The sequence below is a fragment of the Oculina patagonica genome, chromosome 13, assembly GCF_052425735.1.
Source record: "Oculina patagonica isolate OP01 chromosome 13, crgOcupat, whole genome shotgun sequence".
Lineage (NCBI taxonomy): Eukaryota > Metazoa > Cnidaria > Anthozoa > Scleractinia > Oculinidae > Oculina > Oculina patagonica.
The window spans coordinates 3,323,197-3,344,593 of NC_135770.1; the positions used below are offsets into that span (position 1 = coordinate 3,323,197).

The 21,397-nt window shown below is 40.0% G+C and overlaps 2 protein-coding genes and 2 pseudogenes across 4 annotated transcripts in view; 2 read left to right on the forward strand and 2 right to left on the reverse strand.

Annotated features, from left to right (window-relative positions):
* Positions 1 to 8,729, reverse strand: part of LOC144635984 (uncharacterized) — a 42,497-nt pseudogene extending 33,768 nt beyond the window's left edge. The window contains exon 1 of the transcript XR_013567446.1: positions 8,006 to 8,729. The product of XR_013567446.1 is annotated as an uncharacterized LOC144635984 (transcript). The remainder of the gene's footprint in view (positions 1 to 8,005) is intronic.
* Positions 1 to 21,397, forward strand: part of LOC144635983 (uncharacterized) — a 39,969-nt gene that overhangs the window by 5,223 nt on the left and 13,349 nt on the right. The gene's annotated exons all lie outside the window — the stretch shown is intronic.
* LOC144636877 (uncharacterized) lies at positions 4,588 to 18,387 on the reverse strand (annotated as a pseudogene). The gene is made up of 4 exons (XR_013567640.1): positions 18,226 to 18,387; positions 13,284 to 14,388; positions 7,975 to 8,083; positions 4,588 to 7,149 (listed from the first exon to the last, which is right to left on the reverse strand). The product of XR_013567640.1 is annotated as an uncharacterized LOC144636877 (transcript).
* The window catches only part of LOC144635925 (uncharacterized), a 96,617-nt gene continuing 94,293 nt past the window's right edge, over positions 19,074 to 21,397 (forward strand). Inside the window, exon 1 of the mRNA XM_078495045.1 lies at positions 19,074 to 19,268. The gene's annotated coding sequence lies outside the window, so the exon portion shown is untranslated. The remainder of the gene's footprint in view (positions 19,269 to 21,397) is intronic.

The window sequence follows — 21,397 nt, forward strand, 5'->3', positions numbered from 1 at the left end:
TTAGTCTACGGCAAGAGTGAAGAATGATTCGTTTGCTATATTCACTGCTATATTAAAGAGCTTACTGCCAAACAAATTAAATTCGCTAAAATGAACAGTACTCAAGGAAAAGTTCATCAGAAAAGCAAGAAAAAAGCATCTGAAATAATAAAAAGCACAATGTAGAACCAAAACAGAGCATAAAAAATCACTGTAGTTACTGTAGAGTCTGTTTGCAATAAAGGTCGTCTTGCTGGGTTAAACGAGCTGAAAATACGCTTAGATAAAGCTTACTACACTACTGATAATCTTAGGCATTGAAAGGGATATATATGTTATTTGCCGGCTGGGAGGTCCGTATAGTGAAAAACTGTGACCGAGGTCTGAAAATGTTGCCCGAGGCCGCAGGCCGAGGGCAGCATTTTCAAGGCCGAGGTCACAGTTTTTCACTATACGGACTGACCCTAAGCCGGTAAATAACTTATTTATTTTTTTCCTACCTCTAATGTGTTTGATTAAAAAAAACCTACAAAGATTTTCTTGCAAAATGTGTTTGTATTATCCGCGCGCATCCTAGTCAGTCTACGGCAAGAGTGAAGAATGATTCGTTTGCTATATTCACTGCTATATTAAAGAGCTTACTGCCAAACAAATTAAATTCGCTAAAATGAACAGTACTCAAGGAAAAGTTCATCAGAAAAGCAAGAAAAAAGCATCTGAAATAATAAAAAGCACAATGTAGAACCAAAACAGAGCATAAAAAATCAGCGTGTCGCGAAACACTTTGAACTCCATTTCGGCTTGTGAGTTCTTTCAGTTAATTAAACTTACTTTTCGGACTGGAAAGCACTTACAACACATATTTTCCAGCTATTTACATTTGTATTTAACGAGTCAAAAACCTCTGTGTTCATTCCCACAGTATTCTGTTTTGATAAAAAGTTTGCGAAAGTGAAACTGAATGAAGCTGCGCCCGGACGGCGGGGAGAGGAGGGGCGCGCAGAGCAGGGGGGGCGGGGGGGGGGGGAGGGAGGACGGGGAGAGGGGGGAGACGGGACGAAGGGGGGGGGGGGGGTCGCCGGTGGCTGTGGGGTAGTTTGCAGCTGAAATGTGTAGTTTGGTCGCCTACACACGGCACAATATTGCGAGAATTAATTTGACCGTTTTTTAATAAAGCATCTCATTTTCTTGAATGGCGATAAGCAGTATCCGTTTTTGGAGAAAAGTAGCAGAAAAGCAAGGTGTTTGAACGGATAAATCGAGTCTGTATACCCGCCGACTTGCAGTTAACCGCAATGGCGTGAAAATCAGTGCGAATGCACAAACATCGATCGACAAACCACGACCATAAAACTATAACTTCATTTTGTCAATAAAGATCATGAATACTCGCCTTTTGGAGAACTTCAAGGCCTTTAATTCCACTGCTAATTTTCCCATACAAATTTAACAACGGTTGGTGAGCAACAACATCGATTTGGAGAGCAAAACTGTCATGGACTAGTTCGTCTCGCCGCGAAATTAAACTCACGAAAGCGTTACCGTGGCCCGTGGAAGCGGGCAGAGATAGGAAAATCTTGCCCGCGCTAAGAACCAATCAGATTGCAGGATTCGTTACCGTGCCCTCTTGGAAAAAAATAAAACAACATCTGCAATCTCGTGACAAAATTATTACCGGTCAGTGTAAAACGCAGACTGCGGACTGCAGACTGCAGACTGCAGACCGGGGGTAAAATGCAGACTGCAGACTGCAGACCGATAAACAGCGGGGAGCAGCTTTTGTGTCAACTATTTCTAGTTTAAGCCTAATTGTTATTGCCGAGCCTGTTTGCTACAAAGGTTTTATTGCTGGATTAAACAAGCTGAAAAATTTGATAAAAAAAATAACACTATTAATAATCTTAGGCATTGAAAGGGATAAAAACATCTGCAAACATATTCAAATAGCCGAACGACTTGTAGCCTGCGTAGCAGGCGGCATAGACCTGCCAACTCTCATGATTTCTTATTTTTTTTTCGCTGTCTCAGGACAAGACTCCCAATTTAACTGTTTTAGGGAGAAATTATTTTCAAATACATGCAGTCTACTTTCTTGCTGCGTCAATGGTTACAGATTTCATACCCATAAGAATGATTACAGTTTATCTGGCACTGTCACATAATTGTAATAATCATTGGATGCATTTTTTACTTCCTTTTCAGTGGCCAAGAGCACACCATGTGATCTGCAAACAACTGCCTACAATCCTACATCTACAATCCTACATGCCTACATCTCATCCCCAGAGGTTGTGATCCTTCTGGTCTGCGCCAGGTATTGGGACCTCTGGGCTACCTTATTATAGGAAATTAACGATCTACTGGTATGTTAAAAATGTGACTTTCAAAAATTCATGTTAATTTTATTGATGTAAACATGTTTACTTTAAGCATCTAACCAGAACTTTTCTAAAAATTCGCGTTAATTTTATTTGTAAAAACGCGTAAATTTTGTTTGGTTGTTAAAATGCTTCATTATATTCCTGTAATAAGGTATTCTGAAAGCCAGCCACAAAGGCGTCTGAATCTGATTGGCTGTTGAAAACTTGTTCATTTCACATTCTCACTAGGTTACTTAAGTAAATGGAGATATTCATCCATTCATTCGTTTGCGTGAATTGCGGTCGTTTCGCCCGATGAACCATTCGCCCGGAGACGTTTCGCCCGGACTAAGAGTCGATTCGCCCGGACTAATAAAATCCTGGATAATCCCTATGTTTTATTGGCTTAACCAATAAGTATTCACCGCGCGCGAGAAAAAAATCCTCTGGTACCCAGGGTACGTTTGTTTACAATAAATGCTAAATTGAACTTAACGATTTACTGGCAGCGCCAAAGATTAGGAACGCGTTAAATGCTATATTTTTGATTAAGTTAAGCCAACAGAACATACTTGATTAACCTGGATTTTATTAGTCCGGGCGAATCGACTCTCAGTCCGGGCGAATCGACTCTTGGTCCGGGCGAATCGACTTTTTCTTCGAGCGAATCGACTCAGAAATCGGGCGAACCCTGAATTTTTTTTTCAGGCTTCTTTATTCCAATTGCTTAAATTGGAAATTCACTGCGATGATCATTTATCACATTCATATCCATCCGCAGTTCATATATGAATCATTTCATATACATTACATCATTTCACTCCTCTCACGGGTAAAATATGAACTCACAATTGACCTCGCTCCCAATGTGTGGCTTCAATAGCTCAGTTGGTAGAGCATCGCACCGGTATCGCGGAGGTCACGGGTTCGAATCCCGTTGAAGCCCTGAATTTTTTTCAGGCTTCTTTATTCCAATTGCTTAAATTGGAAATTCACTGCGATGATCATTTATCACATTCATATCCATCCGCAGTTCATATATGAATCATTTCATATACATTACATCATAAGATTATAAGTACTTATATTAAACACAAATTTTGTGATTTATCATTACATTTCTGCCTCTGTGGACTCTGGACCCCCGGGGGGGAGGCACTCCCTATGATGGCCTATACAGGGAGGCTCCGCTTGAAAGGGGTACCTTTTTCACGCTTCATGTATATAAATATAAAAGGTAGGAATTTCACAAGTTTAGGTATGTGAAAGGGTAGGGAAATCTGCCATTTTAAGGCATTTAAAAGGGCCTTTAATAAAAATATTTCAAAACGGACACACTTTATGGCTGTATCATTTTAGTTTATTAAACGCTACTTAAAAATGAGAATAAGACTTCCTGTTTTAGGTATATGATAGGTCATTTAGGTATGTGAAAGGGGTACCTTTTATCAATGAACGGTATACAAAAGGGGCACCTTTTCTGTCAAAATGGTATATAAAAGGGTAAGGGGTTGGACCTCGGGGCGGGCCTCCCCGTATCAAACCTTTTCAAGTAGCCCCTGGGGACTCTGGATCAAGTGGTCCAGGTTAGAGCTCTGGACGAGGTCACTGCACTGCATTCTTGGGTAAGACACTTTGCTCCACAGTGCCCCTTTCCACCCAGGGGGTAAATCCAGGTATGTAATTTTATGTAAGGGAATAGCCTCGTGATGGACTAGAATCCCATCCATGGGAGAGTTGGATAAGCTCCTGACTTGAAGGCCAGGCTTGAATGTAAACTTCACTTTACTTCCTCATCGAAAAAACTAGCGCAGGGAGTTTCAAGTTATCAGGATTCAATGGTGTTTATCCTATTTTGTCTTAGAGGAGTGAACATCACTTTTTCAGGTACCAAACTACCAAAGTCTTGTACATTTAGATAAAAAACCCCTCTTACTGTAAATTGAAAACCAGCATAACAAAACAAACCAGGAAACCAAAACAAAACACTATACAACATTAAACAGATTTTATTCAAACAACCTTCTGTACTGACATTGTCCTGTGTAGCAGGTGCCCACAACGGTGTCATGATCAATTGCAAAACAAAAACTCAACATTATTTGTATCAGTGTCAGGAAATACTGTAGTGTGCTGTTCCACTGTTCAAATACATTAAAAAAGGTTACTTATTGTCCCACGACAATAAGTAACAGAAAGGTAGTGACCTGCATATATTATTTTTGACATAATAATAAATATTCTCACTAACAGTTATGCAAAGAAAACAAGTTTTACCGTAGTACTGATTTAGTTCGTTATTCTGATCAGGGACTGCAGAGAGGGGGGACTAGGGGGGCTTTAGCTCCCCCCCCCCCCACTTCATGCTATTCACACATGCATGCTGTTGTCGTCAATTGTGGATACAACAGTCCAACGAACAAACGATTCGTCCAAGTTTAATTCTTATCAGTCAGGTTTCGATTTCTTCCATGAGTGCTCACAGACTCTTACAGCGGAAGCTTGGTTAGTTGATTACGCTAGAAAAATCACAATACATTAGTGGTTAGAAAACTGGCGATAGTTACGGGTTAAATGTGAAATACAGTATTACAGAATGGAAAATGTTAACAAGGACATACTCACCAAGCTTGCCGCTCGACACGAAAAACTCAAAACACATGTGTGAGCGAGAGCCTGGCGAGTATGTCACGTGACATAAAAACGCGGGAAATGTTCGGTCAATGTTCGGCTTTCTGTCGGCAACACATGCTATTAGGTTATTTCAGAAAGATTTCACACTCCTATCCCCAGACTACTGGTGTTTGGGAATTTCCTGTGGGTGCAGCTAGTAGGAGGGGGGAGGGGGTGAAGTGGAATCTGGAAAACTGGGATAGAGATAGAGGGTGAATCTCCAACAATTTATTCTCACCTCCGTGAAATTCTTGGAGAAGAAACCAAATACTGGAAAGAAGGAAACATTCACTGCCAGGAAAATTATAGAAATAGAGGCAAGAGGAGGGGCGGGATCTACTGGTAAGGATATCGAGCAGGAGCTGGGACTGAGCAAGGAAAATCTTGTCACCACTGTATCGGCGTATACCAATATTCAATAGGCTATCGGTTTCAAACTTTATTCCGTTTAGTAGTATGTAGTACCGGATGTAGTCCACAGTTCAAAATCTGCAAAGTAATACATAACTGTCTTTTTTACGGTCGTCAGATAACAGAAAGAAATATGAAAGAATATTTACCCAATAGCCTATTGAATATTGTTATACACCGATAAAACCATTAGGGAAGAGGGGTCTGTGAGGTTTTATTAATAATAGATTTCGCTAGATAATTATTAAAAATTCAGTTTAAAGTGGTCACTATGTGAAAAACACTGATAGTGATCAGACGATACTCAGTAATTTTATTCTTTTTCTTGTTTGATTTCTTTCAAGTCACTTAAAAGTTCAGCAATGCTGGAGGCATTTTCATGCTTCTCAATCCTACAAGTTGTTCCTGTGCTGCACATTGCTTTTTCTTGCTTTAGGACCTTTTTGCCATTGAAAAACAGGTCATGCTGATTAACTTCAAAAGGCTTGTCAGACGTTGTTACGTTTTCTGCAAAATTAAAAAGCTTCTCTCCTGTGTGAGCTCTTTTATGTTTGTTAAAATTTCCTGCGTGACTAAAACACTTGCCACACCGGTTACATTCAAAAGGCTTCTCTCCTGTGTGTGTTCTTTTATGGTTGTTAAAATTCCCTGCCTGACTAAAACACTTGCCACACTGGTTACATTCAAAAGGCTTCTCTCCTGTGTGTGTTCTTTTATGTTCCTTTAAATGTCCTGAACGACTAAAACACTTGCCACACTGGTTACATTCAAAACGCTTCTCTCCTGTGTGTGTTTTTTTATGCTCCTTTAAAACACATGAACGACTAAAACACTTGCCACACTGGTTACATTCAAAAGGCTTCTCTCCTGTGTGTGTTATTTTATGCTCCTTTAAAACACCTGAACGACTAAAACACTTGCCACACTGGTTACATTCAAAAGGCTTCTCTCCTGTGTGTGTTCTTTCATGTTGCTTTAAATATTCTGAACGACTAAAACACTTGCCACACTGGTTACATTCAAAAGGCTTCTCTCCTGTGTGAGTTTTCTTATGTTTCTTTAACTCTCCTGCACGATTAAAACACTTGCCACACTGGTTACATTCAAAAGGCTTCTCTCCTGTGTGTGTTCTTTTATGCTCCTTTAAATGTCCTGCCTGATTAAAACACTTGCCACAGTGGTTACATTCAAAAGGCTTCTCTCCTGTGTGAGTACTTTTATGTTTGATTAGATTTCCTGCATGATTAAAACACTTGCCACAATGGTTACATTCAAAAGGCTTCTCTCCTGTGTGTGTTCGTCTATGCTCCTTTAAATGTCCTGCCTGATTAAAACACTTGCCACACTGGTTACATTCAAAAGGCTTCCTCTGTGTGTGTTCGCTATGCTCCTAAATGTCCTGCCTGATTAAAACACTTGCCACACTGGTTACATTCAAAAGGCTTCTCTCCTGTGTGAGTTCTTTTATGTTGCTTTAAATGTCCTGCTCTATTAAAACACTTGCCACACTGGTTACATTGAAAAGGCTTTTCTTCTGTGTGATCAGTTCTTTTATGTTGCTTTAAATCTTCTGCCTGATTACAACTTTTGCCACACTGGTTACATTCAAAAGACTTGCCTCGTGTGTGAGTTGTTTTGTTTGATGCATGTTCTTCCTGATGGCCAGTTTGAGTGAAACTTGTGCTGCCCTTTGTGTTATCTTTAGCCATAAATGTATGTGTACTTTACCACCTCCCACGCCAGTAATATTTCATTCTCAGACCTTAAAAGACACAAAAAAGAAGTAATATTAGTGTGTTGTTCCAGAAAATATCCAAACTTCCCTCTCCCACAGACCTGTCCATAATGAGTTGTGAGCTGAAATTGAGATGCTCAGAGAGCTCTGACTCAGTGAATCTCATATGTGGGGTATTCTGCAGTTGCTCCAAAAAATATTACCCTTTTTCCAGAATTTTTACTCAAGTATTAAACCCTTAAAACAGTCAGATGAATCACAAATCGCCTGTCAATAGGTGCTTTTGTTTGAGTTATTTTGGAAGCCCCTCAGAAATACCTCAAATGACATTTCCCTTAACACTTTAATTTTCATTCTACAACATGTAAAATAACCCTATCGAGCCCAAGAAAGGAGAACCTTTCGACCCAATGCCACTCGTATAGTCCACAATAGCATAGGGGCTCCTCACATCAGGTATAAAGATATATAAAAAATAAATCATATGTGCTCTTGTCACGTTTTTGTTTTATATGTGCTATTTTGAATTTTTAATACTCGGTCTAGCAGGTGCAAGGTCTGGAATTGAGAAAAGTGTGGGGTCTGGGACGGTCGTCAACATTTGGAAATTTTTATTCTTGGGACAGCATCCGGACAGCATAATTAAGTTTTTTTTGGAGCAACTAAAGAAGCGGGGCCCCCCTTTGGGCCATAAGCATTCGGAGGAGTCTGTTTTGTTTTTCTACTCAGTTCAGCATGATACAAAGACGACTCTTCGCAGACTAAGTAATTATTACTCTTCTGTCCCTCAAACTCAATATTTCCACTTTTTCTTACCTCCACTGAAGCAAAACAGTCCATGAGTAACCTGCAAAACACTTCGACGCGATGGATCTGAAATAAGATCTGGAAGCGGCCATTGAAGTACTCGGGCCCAGTCTACTTGCTACAACCAGAAAGGGAAACATCAAACAACACAAAACCGAGGACAGGACTACCGGAACATTGGAATGAATCGATCGAAAGCTAAACTCTTTTTGAAAAACAAACGAGAAAAAAAAAACAGGAAAAAAATAAACAAACAACCAAAAAAAGGAAAAATAAAAATAAATAAATAAATAAATAAAGAAGTTCAAACAAAGCATAATACAGTCGAAGCTCTCGTAAATTAAAGCGGACACCCTCGGGACGCGAAAAAAAGTGTCTGTAACTGGAGCTGGCCGCTTACGAGAATGGTTCTCGTAAGCGGCCACTAGAGGGTCACTAGAGGTGTAGGGGATAGATGGCCGCTTACGGGAGCTTGCCCAGCTAATAATAACCAGACGGACGTCACTGATGACGACAAAACAAACACTGAAATGTGGTTCTGTTATTACGTATTCTGTAAAATCATTGTTACGAACAGCGATGTGAACTTGATTGATAAAAACGAGATACAGAGGTTTTTTTTATAGGATTTTCTTTGGGATGTCCGCTTACGGGAGCGTAAAAACAAAAAAAGTCTAAGTCGTAATCTGTGAAAGTGTCCGCGGCCGCTTACAGGAATGTCCGCTTACGGGAATGTAAAAATACAGAGTTTGTATGGGAGTTAAAACGGGGTTTCAAACAAGGCGGTCGTGAGTAGAGCTGTCCGCTTACGAGAGTGTCCGTTAAAAGGACTGATGATATGAAGGGGGAAGCCCGTGATGGACAGAATCCCACGGGAGAGGAAGCCCGACGAGGCAATCCCCCCCCCACAGCGAGGAGCGAGACACAGTGATCCCCAAACCAGAAAACAAAACAAACCAGGAAACCAAAACAAAACACAACAACAGAATCAAACACCTCACGACATTATCCTGCGTAGCAGACGCCCACAAAGGTGTCATGATCAATTGCAAAACAAAAACCCAACAATATTTGTATTACTGTCAGGAAATACTGTCAATACTGTAGTGTGCTGTTCCAGTGTTCACTAACTTCACCAAGCCTATTTCCTAAATTACCTTGTTATTGTTTGTAATTTTCGTGGGAACTTAATTTTGCAAGAAAGGAATGGGCATATTTGCAGGACTAAATTTTCATTATTTGGCCAAAAATAAGTTACAGCGCGACGCGCCTTACCGTGGCCACCCAACAAACTTTTTTGACAAGTTATAATTAGCCAATCAGAGAGCGCGAATTTGTTTAAGCTGTCCCACCCCTCCTTACAATGTTCAAGGCTGTTGTCACGAAACCTGTGGAATCGTATTTGTAAACAAGGTTGTATTTTATTTCAGCTTATATTTTTGGTATGGTACAGACCTAAATCAATTTTAAAGCAATATTTTAAACATATCTACTGTTCTGAAAATAGCTAAAAGAATTTTGCTGTGAAATTGTTGAAACTCCCTCGACGATTGCGATCTTTGTTTCGCCGTTGGCCAGCATTTGACATTTTCGAAGGAATTCCTTTATTTGGTGGTGAAATTGAGTGAAAGCAATATTCGCATGTGTTTAAATACGGAGAGTACGGAGGTTGGAAAAGCAGCTGAACTCCGAAGTCATTCAGCAGATCTCTAAACGCTGGCAAATAAATAGACCATGGTGGAATCCGCAATTATCGAAATTATCCGCAATTATTACAATTACCCGAAATTATTATTCAACACATGTGCGCGCTGCCCATATATTAAAATTTTATCTGTCATCCGTACATAACAGATATCCTGTGATGGGATATACAGTCAACTCTCTCTAAGACGGACACCTTCGGGACCGGCCGCAACTGTCCGTCTTAGAGAGGTGTCCGTCTTGTAGAGAGTCGAGGAAACATGACACCAGTAATTTTGAGATAATAAATCCTAGCCTATGCACAATGAATACACGTCTGTTTTGAGTCTGTTTAAAGTCGCTTTCTTTAACAAAATCTACAAACTAGGACAACAATAATATCAGAAAATTGACCCGCTTGCTCATTACAATAATAATAATGATAATAATAATAATAATAATAATAATAATAATAATAATAATCATTTACAATCGATAATTCACTGCTTCACGTAAGCAGAGAAGCTTTATTGGTTTTGGTTAGTAAGCTTGGTATAGGCGTATCCTTAGGGCGCTGACCAACTTTGCTTTAGCAATATGAAGTTTGGAAGTATTTTCACTAATAAAACATGATAAAAAAAAAACTTCTTAAGTGTCCGTTGATGTTTTCAAAGTGTCCGTTGTCCGTCTTAGAGAGGTGTCCGTCTTATAGGGAGTTTGGTTACAGTAAAATAACTGAAAAACGGCAGGGACCATCACCAGGTGTCCGTCTTATGGAGGTGTCCGTCTTATCTAGAGGTGTCCGTTAAGAGAGAGTTGACTGTACGTAGGTTGCGAAGATTCGTCCGAAATCTTGTAAAGTGCTGCATAATTACAATTTTTCTATCTGCAAAATGTGTTTCGTTGACAATTTGTTGAATAAGAAAACAATTATCCTGCTTAATCTTGCGGAATATCCGATCGTCTGATTTTAGCCAACTCGGCATACGGCCTCGTCGGCTAAGTATCAGGCGATATTCCGCGCGATTTCGCAGGATAATTGTTAATTTATTCGCAATTATCGAACGGCGGCTAAAGTAGTAAATTCTTCTTGCTGAACTTTGAGTTTCTGTAACTCTCCAGAAGCACTGGTAATCGACGTAATCTGCACTTGCAAAACTAGCAAGTTTTCCTTCATCTCGATTGTTTTTCTATCCAATGCTTAAGAGGAAATCCGCCAGGACTTCGAGTAGTTATTGGACAAAATTATGTACCAAACTATTACACCTGATTGCAAGCTTTTGTGTTACTGCCAAAACACGAGAAATCTTTCTAACAACACCACCCACGAAAACACAATTTGAAGTTCCGCTGAATTCCACTGAATCTCAGATGTAGTTTTCCCATAGCTGTGAACAATTCACCAGACCTGAAAGAAGTTACAGACCACCAGCAACTTTTTTTACTGCTTCAAATATCTATCAGAAATCTCTAACAACACCCACACGAAAACTTTTGAAGTTCCGCTGAACCACTTAAGATACAAAATGGCACACGTGAATTTGCCTGTGACTGAAATTCATTTCCACGAAAGTTTTTTGTGTATCGGAACACTCTTCCTTTTATTAGGGGGAATACGCAATAGATTAAATTATTCTGGAAATGATTGTCCAACTTTAATAAATATTACTCGACTTCCTAGTGGATTCCGTCTTAACACGTATTCTGTCCGCTCATGCTAGCGCTGTTTGAAGAACCTGCAAAACTTTTTGACACTTGCATTTGCGGGCGTGCTAATATAACTGTTCGAGGTAAACTAAAAAAGGTCTATCGACTTCAACGGTGCCCTCTTGCCTTCCATGCCAACGACATTCTTGATCTCGCTTTCCAAAATACGTTTCTAGGCCAGGATCAGTTTGTCTGATGAAGTTAAAAACGCATCAACGTTCCCCGGGTTGTAGATATTTGAGGGAGCTTAGTCGGAGTTTTGAATCCACAAGATCCAGTTATAGAGCTCACTCTGACTCATTTCGTCCTGCGCCGTATACGTTTAACATTCTTTAGCTTTCTTTCTATCGCTTCGTGTCGAGGACTAAAATTAGAACCCGCGCTTTTAACAATGAGGCGGGACAGCTAAAAAAAATTCGCGCTCTCTGATTGGCTAACTTGTCAAAAAAGTTTGTTGGGTGGCCACGGTAAGGCGCGTCGCGCTGTAAAAGCATAAAAAACAAATACGTTAAAAAACGTTAAAAATAAATTTACGTGGGTCTTAAATTTCGCAAATGTTTGAAAAGTCCCACGAAAATAAGTAACAAAAAGGTAGTGACCTGCATATTATTTTTGACATAACAATAAATATTCTCACTAACAGTTATGCAAAGAAAACAAGTTTTAGTACTTATTCAGTTCCTTATCCTGATCAGAGACTGCAGAGAGGGAGGGGCTAGGGGGCTTTAGCCTCCCCCCCCCCCCACACCACACACACACACACTTCTTTACAGTAACACGACAAAATTCTTATTTTATAAAATAATGTAAAAGCTCCCTTGTACCATCATCAGTCCCCAGACTACTGGTGTTTGGGAATTTCCTGTGGGTTCAGGTTGTAGGAGGGGAGAGGGGGTGAAGTGGAGTCTGGGAAACTGGGATAGAGGGTGAATCTCCAACAATTTTATTTATTCTCACTTAACATTCTTATTACAGGTTCGTGAAATTCTTGGAGAAGGAAGCCAAATACTGGGAACAAGAAAACATTCACGGCCAAGAAAAGTAAGGAAATAGAGGCAAGAGGAGGGTCTGGGTCTACTGGTAAGGATATCCGAGCAGGAGCTGGGACTGAGCCCAGAGGGGGGGGGGGGAGGGGTACTCCCATATATGGACTATATAGGTATGTGCCGCCCGATAGGGTATGGTTTTTGAGGTTCTCGGTCCTTAAATAGGGTATCATTTTTGGTCCTTTTGGCATTTTGTTCGTGGTGTAATCCTTAGATAGGTTACCTATATTCTATCAGCTTTAATAAACGCCCAGATAAACGAAAAAAAGGTATCTTAAAACTGAACTACCCGTTCAAGTATTAGTAAAGCGATTTTATAAAGATTTGTATTTGGTCGTGCGCAGTTAGCCGCTATTCGGGTCGTCACGGAATGCTTCTCCTTCCCTAGAATAGGGTGTCATTTTTCGGTTTTGGGCCTTAAAAAGGGTATCAATTTTCGCTTTCTTTATCCTTAAATAGGGTAAGGGTTTAAGAACCTTGATGGCACACCCCTATCCGAAATTTATGGAAGTACCCCCCCTCCCCCCGGGGGACTGAGCAAGGAAAATCGTGTCACCACTGTATCAGCGTATACCAATATTTAACAGGCTATCGGTTTCAAACTTTATTCCCTTTAGTAGTATGTAGTATGTAGTCTGCAGTTCGAAATCTGCAAAGTAATACATAACTGTCTTTTTACGGTCGTCAGATAACAGAAAGAAATACGAAAAAATATTTGCCCGATAGCCTATTGAATATTGGTATACACGGCCGATACAACCATTAGGGAAGAGGGGTCTGTGAGGTTTTTTAAGAGATTTCGCTAGATAATTATCAAAAAATTCAGTTTAAAGTGGTCACTATGTGGAAATACTGATTAGATGACGCTCAGTAATTTTATTCTTTTTCTTGTTTGATTTCTTTTAAGTCACTTAAAAGTTCAGCAATGCTGAAGGCATTTTCATGCTTCTCAGTCCTACAAGTTGTTCCTGTGCTGCACGTTGCTTTATCTTGCTTAAGGATCTCTTTCCCATTGTACAACTCGTCATGCTGATTAACTTCAAAAGGCTTGTCACACGTTGTTACGTATTCTGAAAAATTAAAAAGCTTCTCTCCTGTGTGAGTTCTTTTATGTTTGTTAAAATTTCCTGCCTGGATAAAACACTTGCCACACTGGTTACATTCAAAAGGCTTCTCTCCTGTGTGTGTTCTTTTATGTTGCTTTAAAGTTCCTGCCTGACTAAAACACTTGCCACACTGGTTACACTCAAAAGGCTTCACTCCTGTGTGAGTTCTGTTATGTTGCTTTAAATTCCCTGCCTGATTAAAATACTTGCCACACTGGTTACATTCATAGGGCGTTTCTCTTGTGTGTGTTCTTTTATGTTGCTTTAAATTCCAGGCCACATTAAAACACTTGCCACACTGGTTACATTCAAAGGGCTTCTCTCCTGTGTGTGTTCTCTTATGTCGCTTTAAATGCCCTGCCTCACTAAAACACTTGTCACACTGGTTACATTCAAAAGGCTTATCTCCTGTGTGTGTTCTCCTATGTCGCTTTAAATGCCCTGCCCAATTAAAATGCTTTCCACACTGGTTACATTCAAAAGGCTTCTCTCCTGTGTGAGTTCTTTTATGTTGGTGTAAATCTCCTGCCAGATTATAACACTTGCCAAACTGGTTACATTCATAGGGCATTTCTCCTGTGTGCGTTCTTTTATGTTGCTTTAAATTTCCTGCCTGACTGAAACACTTTCCACACTGGTTACATTCAAAAGGCTTCTCTCCTGTGTGTGTTCTTTTATGTTGCTTTAAAGTTCCTGCCTGACTGAAACACTTGCCACACTGGTTACATTCAAAAGGCTTCTCACTTGTTTGAATTGTTTCACTTGATGCTTGTTCTTCCTGATTGCCAGTTTGAGTTAAACTCTCGCTGCACTTTGCATATTTTTTAGCCATCAAGGTACATGAACTTTTCCCACTAGCTGGTTATATGACGTTCTCAGTCCTAAAAACAAAAGAAAAGTAATAATTTTTTTATCAGTGTTGTTCTTTTGATTTGAAGCCCCCACTCTCTGGAAATTCCAGCTACCGATAATTGTCATACCTAAACAATCTTTACTAAAAATGCCTTTAAGACTTGCTTTTAATATGTAAAACAAGCAAGTTTCACTTGATTTTCGAAGGTAAAATGAGGTTAAATGCGATTTAACCAAGTTAAATAAACCAAATAACCAAGTTAACCACAACGAGTGGGTAGTCGGCTGTCCTGGTGGTCAGCGATTGCTAGCTCTTGTCAGGCTCAGTGCGTTGCGTTCTCGGACATGACAGCGTGGTGTCAGGTCTTCGTTCCATGGAGGGTTTTCAGGGATGTTTTGCGAGTTTTTCCCCTCCCTCCCTCCCTTCCCTGCTTCTTGTTATTAGTTATAAATTCATTTTTCCACTGATTTAATCAGTGTGACGGGTGTCTGTGCTTCGGGGCTCATGGCTGTTTTGTTGGGATTGCCAGCCTTGGCAGCTTTATTCTATCTGGGGAGGGCCGGCTGACCTCAGTGGAGGGCCTCCCGGGTATCTCAGGCACCCATCCTCCATATTCACGAGGCAGTGGTTAATTGCTTTTGCTTAGTAATTGGATTAGATATTCTGTGCCACTTTTATAACCAATCAAAAGTCAAACCGCGCATGTTTTTCCATGCTTCGTGTCAGCTACATGTATTTACTTTGAGTTTTGATTTTTTCACTGGACTGTCTGTGTGCTTTGTGATTGGGCAGAGTTATTACTTTGGTTTTGGTTTTACAACACTCAATTAAAAACTGCTCTAACCTTTTAAGTAATTAAATCAAGTTTTTTTAATTTCTATTTTTACCTTAAATTTCTATGTACATTTTATTTTTTTATTTGCCTTATATAGTATTTTAATGCACTTTTGATCATATTTCTATGAAGAGGGCGTGTTATATATTTATCATTATCATTATTATTATTTATTTTTTTTTTTTTTTTATTATTATTATTATTATTATTATTATTATTATTATTATTATAGTCTGGTTTAAAAATTGTGGCTCTTGAGGCCCCCATCCTCTTGGAATTTCCAGTTTCCAGTTTTTTCGACTTTTTTGCTTGTTTACAAGCAACAAAAAAAGGATAGATAGATAGATAGATAGATAGATAGATAGATAGATAGATAGATAGATAGATAGAGATAGAGATAGATAGATAGATAGATAGATAGATAGATAGATAGATAGATAGATAGATAGATAGATAGATAGATAGATAGATAGATAGATAGATAGATAGATAGATAGATAGATAGATAGATAGATAGATAGATAGAAACTAACTAAATGTAAAAGGAAGTCACAGCACTCAACCCGCGGTCTGGCCAGCACCTCACGCATGCGCACAACCTTTCACCCGGGCAGTGGCAACCATGGACACCTGTTTCGGCCTTGTTGGGCCTCATCAGCATGGCATAGCCAGGCGTAAGGGTCTCACGTTAGATCATTGACCCCGCATGCGTGAGGTGCTGGCCAGACCGCGGGTTTGAAGTCACAGATGATCGCTCTTTAGTGATCCTCAGCCCACACGCATTGCCGAGGACGCGATGTCCCCAACCCCAGCTACCATATGGCTAGTATGGAGCTGGCGCTTAAAGGGGTGCTCAGCACCCGCCTCGGCAGTAAACGGCGGGGTCAATGATCTAACGTGAGACCCTTACGCCTGGCTATGCCATGCTGATGAGGCCCAACAAGGCCGAAACAGCTGTCCATGGTTGCCACTGCCCGGGTGAAAGGTTGTGCGCATGCGTGAGGTGCTGGCCAGACCGCGGGTTGAGTGCTGTGACTTCCTTTTACATTTAGTTAGATAGATAGATAGATAGATAGATAGATAGATAGATAGATAGATAGATAGATAGATAGATAGATAGATAGACGCTAAAAACACGAATAAATAATCACTAGCATCTACATCGGTTAAAAATAACAAACGTCAAAAATAAACCATACCAAAAAACTCGCTCTTTCCAAACATATTATTGAAGTTAAAACAAATGCAAGAGATGGGGGCTTCTTTTAGGTAAGAAGCGGTTAAAAATTAGGCCAAATATGGTAGATACAAGCGCCATTTTGCAATGTTAATGATTAGCGTTTTGCAATCCGAGTTGATGTGACCTCGCGTTGACAGCAATGTTGCATGAATTGGCTTTACAACATGCGATCGTATCTACGCAGTTCGAGTGGAATTTCAGTCAAAGACAGCAAAATTCTTTCGTATTTCATCTTCAAATATAATTTGAAAGCATTCACTGTATATACTCTCTCCTCCGCAGAGGTTCTCGATGGGGTGGTCATTGTAAAAATCCGCTGGGCAAGGTGAGTGCAGGCGCACTCGAGATCGAGATGGAGTCTCCCCACCGAAAACCTCTCTGAGGAGCCTCTGCGGAGGAGAGAGCTGTATATATGGCTTTTGTTTAATCCTTCTTAAGCAGTAGTCGGAAATATTCGTATTTTATCGTGCTTTTTCGTGGAGCAATCGTAACGATATGGCCTTGAACACATTGAACAGCGGTCTACCTATAACAATTCAAATATGGCGTCGCAAAAACAAAGCATCGAACGCATATTTTGCTGTTTTATTTGCTAATTTCGCTGCCGTAATCAACTGCCTCGAAAAGGTCCTTGCAATTTTAAAGTATAGAATTGCAGGATCTCAGTGAAATTTGCACTGTTTATTTGTGTAATGATGAGGAATATGTGTATAAATACCCCGCGCGGACGAGCCATTTTTGACAAAATTTTATGGCTGCATTTCCTCCACGAAGATACGAAATTGTTAAACTAAACTACAAAGCAACTGAACACTGATTACTGAACAGTTGACAAACATATTCAATTAAACGTTCCATAACCGAACTCCAGTTTGTTCACATTGCAGACATTTGGTCAGTGCACCATCCCCCTAATTAGACCTGCATGATCTACTTACCAAGAGATGGATTCCAAACAAGGAATCAGATTTAATTTGATAGTGTTCGATTGAGTTTGATCAGTTTGATTGGTTCGAAAATCGAACTTATCGAACTCACAAAATAAATGTTTGATTTTGTTCTCTTACCGAACCCAATCAAACTATTGGGGTTTGATTGGGTTTGAATGCTTTCTGGTTCGATTTTGTTGGATTGGATACGCTGGGTCAGTGCTGGGTCAGATAAATCAGAAATCCCCAATCAATGGGTGCTTCTGTTTGAGATATTCTGATAGAACCTTAGACGATTTAAACTTTCCTAGGTTTGCTTTCCACTTAAGACCGACTCAGGAATCTCTGCCAGAGACATCATTAACACAATTTCAGGGTAGCTTGGTAACTACTTTTATTCGAATCCTTTACTACAAGTTGAATTTACAGCGATTTTCGAACCATTCTCATGAATTCTATTAAATGACTCAAAACGTAATGCAAATTATATTGTCACGGATCAAAAACAACGCCTGGGCCGCCTGTGTTTGGAAGTCTTGTCGTGAGGCTGTGACAAGCAGGTCTGGGCCGACTGCTTTGCAGGTGAAAAGTGGTTGTGGGCTGTTTGACATAAGTTTGCAGAGTGCAGTAAACTTTATTTTATCGAATTTTTCAGCTCGTTTAACCCAGCAAGATGACCAGTGTAGCGAACAGACTCTACAGTACGAATTAAGCTGAAAATATAACTTTTTTCAAAGCATTCGGAACGAAGTCTGTTTTGTTTTTCTACTCATTTCAGCATGATACAAAGATGACTCATCGCAGACTTGGTAATTAGTACTCTACTGTCCCTTAACACACAATATTTCCACTTTTTCGTACCTCTACTGAAGCAAAACAGTCCAGAAGTAACCTGCAAAACGACGCGATGGATCTGATTACTAAGATCTGGAAGCGGCCATTAAAGTACTAGGGCCCAGTCCACACCAAACCGAGGACAGGACTAACGGAACTTGATGGAACATTGGAATGAAACGATAGACTGTCCACAGCCCTCTATTTTTTCGTGTTTTTTCGATCGATGAGCGCGCGGTGAGAACGGCGAAAGAACTGGACGCCAGCGCAAAACGGAAGAAGCAAGGGGGTGGGGGGCGGGGAGCGGGGAGCTATTTTTCCTTCGCTCGCTTCCCCCCCCCCCCCCCACGCGCTCGCTTTCTTTGCTTTATTTTCGTTGAAAAATCGAGAGGCTGTAGACAGTCTAGGTTTGATTCGGTATTAAAAATGTACTGTTTCCTCGTCTGTTACTGGGTATTTTGCTATTTTTCAACTTCTTTCTTTCTTCATTAACTCATTTATTTTTCCTTTGTTTGTTTCTTGTGCTTTAAAGCTGATTTCCAGTCCGTACTGCGCAGACTCGGGGTTTGTTTACGTTTTTGTTTTGAATTCGTTGAAACGTTACACTTCGGTGACAGCATACATGAAGTTTTTTAGTCCGCCATTACAGTTCGCTTCGTTCAAGAACTTCCGATGAGCTGAAACGTCGGTTTGAAATAGCGTCAAGGTTCTTCTACTTGTTATTATTTGTTCTGCAAGGATATCTGGCGTTAATAATGAAGAAACAGGTAAGTTTGTCACGTAATTTTTAGTTTTGCTTTGTTTGTGAGGCTCACATAAACATTGCAGCCGAGATTGCGCAGTACGGACTGTAATTCATCTTTAATGTCGCTTTAATGAAGAGTTCAGCTTTCCATCGATTCATTCCAATGTTCCGTTAGTCCTGTCCTCGGTTTGCTGTTGTTTTCGTTTCTGGTTGTGGCGAGTAGACTGGGCCCCAGTACTTCAATGGCCGCTTCCAGATCTTATTTCAGACCCATCGCGTCGAAGTGTTTTGCAGGTTAATTATGGACTGTTTTGCTTCAGTAGAGGTAAGAAAAAGTGAAAATATTGTGTTTAAGGGACAGAAGAGTAATAATTTTCTAAGTCTGCGGTGATTCGTTTTGAATCTGAATCATGCTGAAATGAGTAGAAAAACAAAACAGGACTCAATTATATTTTTAGCCCGGGTTTTAGCCAGAAGCTTCTGTTTTAGCCTTATTGTTACTGCAGAGTCTGTTTGCTGTAAAGGTCTTCTTGCTGGGTTAAACAAGCTGAAAAATACCCTCAAATAAAGCTTACTACACTATTGATAATCTTAGGCATTGAAAAATACCCTCAAATAAAGCTTACTACACTATTGATAATCTTAGGCATTGAAAGACCCGTACGAAAACTAAGACCTAAGACCCAAAAGGGTACGAAAACTAAGACCCATACGAAAACTAAGACCCGTACGAAAACTAAGACCCATACGAAAACGAAGACCTGTATATACGAAAACGAAGACCCGGCCAAAACCAGCGTTATCCAGAGTTGCGTGACATTAATAATAGTGACAATAATATTGACGCAGACTGAGGGTACTGAGAACGTACTACTGAAATCGAAAATCGATGAGCGCTTTCCATTTACATGAGATTTTCGGTGAGAATTTTTCGACAAATGGAACGTTACAGTTATTTCAACACGTAAACGGAATGAAAAGATGCTGTTCCTTTTGAAAATTTCATTCTCATAGCACTGCGGGAGCCTAGGTCACACATGACTTGCCAAGTTTTTTAATCTTTTGGTCGGGGTGGAAATGAGACAAGTACAAATATGGTCAAATATCGTGTGACATTTGTACTCGCTTTGCGCAAATGTTTGTACTCTACGAAGCAGTGTTGGATAAGAATAATATTGAAGCAGACGAGTACTGAGAAAGCATCGATCAAGTTTCATTGAAATCCTACAAATATTTGTCTTTAATTTTGAAGTGTGTACGCCTCGCTACTCGCTACATGAGTAAAATTAAAACATCCTGGCCAGTACGCCTGTCGGTCCCGGCAAATGAATGAAAGGTCACTATATTGATATGACTACACAGAAGAAGCACTAACAAAACCTTTATTTACTAAGCAAAAAACAGATGACAGGCCTACACATACGCCTACTTCATGCTTCGTGACATAAATTTGTACAAAGTAAGCCATTCGGTAAAATTGTATTTGGTCGTCCAATTTAATATTTTGAGGCTTCAAAGGTGTTTAGAAATGGCATTATGCTCTGTCAGTTGTATAATTTATAAGGAGGCGATTTTAGGTTAAGTAGAGTCGAAAGACTGCCGGTCAGCAGATGTGTAGAGGTGATAGTTCGGCACAGTTTCCCGTTAGTACATTTTGACACCTCTGTATTAATTTTTTCTCTCCGCACCCTTCTACGCGGATGTAAAGCGAGAAATAATATTTAAATCGGGTAGCGAAGTTTATTGAGGCAAGTATTTGCGCAAGAAGATTTCGATACGGTGCATTTCTGCTGGGGGACTTTGGCTGTCTCTTCTGTGATGCAGAAGCAACCGTTTTCGATCAAGTCTAGATTTTTGATCAGTAGGACGTTCTCAGTACGCTCAGTCTGCTTCAATATTATTCTGTCATTATTATTAATGTCACACAACTCTGGGTAATGCTGGTTTTGGCCGGGTCTTCGTTTTCGTAAGGGGTCTTTGTTTTCGTAAAATACGGGTCTTCGTTTTCGTACAGGTCTTAGTTTTCGTACGGGTCTTAGTTTTCGTATGCGTCTTAGTTTTCGTACGGGTCTTAGTTTTCGTATGGGTCTTAGTTTTCATACGGGTCTTAGTTTTCGTATGGGTCTTAGGTCTTCGTTTTCAGGGTCTTCCTTTTTCGTTACTACCCAATCACTTGTAGCCTGTGTAGCATGCAGGCACCTGGCCATGGGAAGACAAGAGATGGCCTCGTGAGAGAAAAAGAGAGAAGGTACCTGTCTAGACACTCACCAAAATGCATTAGAAACCATTCTTAGAGAGAGCAAGGTTTGTCAAAATTTTGATTTGCTGTGAATGCCCTGAAAGATTAATCAGTGACTTACATGTAACAAAAGAAATCTGTCTGTCATCAGAATATAACAGTGTTGTATTCTGTTTGTCAAAATCTGAAGTGTTTTAAACATAACTTTAAAAAAT